This window comes from Desmodus rotundus, chromosome 1 (assembly GCF_022682495.2).
Source record: "Desmodus rotundus isolate HL8 chromosome 1, HLdesRot8A.1, whole genome shotgun sequence".
Lineage (NCBI taxonomy): Eukaryota > Metazoa > Chordata > Mammalia > Chiroptera > Phyllostomidae > Desmodus > Desmodus rotundus.
Window position 1 is genome coordinate 71264680 of NC_071387.1, and position 925 is coordinate 71265604.

A 925-nucleotide genomic window follows, 5' to 3' on the forward strand; every position below is an offset into this window, starting at 1 on the left:
CAGCGGGGAGCAAGGTTGGCGGGCAGGACCCACACCCACAGACAGGTTCTCCCATGGGGAATCAGGCCTGCATTGTACCTAGGCTGCTGTGAGACTTGCTCCTGCTAAAACTCCCTCACCCTGAATTGAGGCAGCAAACGTTTACTGCACATCTTTAAAGTAACTTCCTAAAATCTATGCTGAACCTTCCAAGGACCAGTGTAACCAGCTTAACCACTTATCCCTTTACATTTGCAAATATCCTTCCTCTTTTATGTAATTAACAACACCCTCTCCTTTGTTTTCTGTAACCCTTAAAGCAAACCTATGCATAATAAATGAGGATCATCCTCAATGTAATGGGCCCGGAAAAGCAATAAAAGCCTGTCAAGGCAAGGGTCGGAGCACTCTCCTCTTGAGAGAGTGGCCAAGGCACTTAGAGGCCCTGTCCTCTTAAGAGAGTGGCCACGCCGTCCCTTTTCCTCCACAGGACTGGGTAGTCCGTGTGTATTTGTCAATTGCAGCCACAACCCAGGATCCTGTGAGCCGGGATCCGCGTCAAAACCCAAAGAGTTCTTTACTCTGATTGCCAAGATAACACTTCTATATCATTGTAAGAACAGATACTACACTTGATCTTACCCAAAAGGCTGAGAAGCCATAACTTATATGGCATTATAGATTTAAGGAAAAGCAACTGAATGAAGGGTCAGGGACTTAGATTTTAGCTTTAGCTCTGCCCTTAAGTAACTACTGCTTTAGTGTTTTCACTTACCACTTGTGGACCTCAGTGTAACTGTGCAAACTGGGTTTCAGCCGCTTGGTGCCTTTAACCCACATGACCCAACAATGTGTGTTGAAGGAAACAAGCTTTTATCCACAGGGGTCCAACCTTGAGGAGCTGGGAGCACTCATGCTCTGAGCCCTTCTCTCCCATGAGATCCAG

General features: G+C 46.6%; 1 pseudogene; it reads right to left on the bottom strand.

The window, feature by feature from the left end:
* Positions 1 to 546: 546 nt before the first annotated feature.
* Positions 547 to 641, bottom strand: LOC112302917 (U2 spliceosomal RNA; annotated as a pseudogene).
* Positions 642 to 925: the final 284 nt, after the last annotated feature.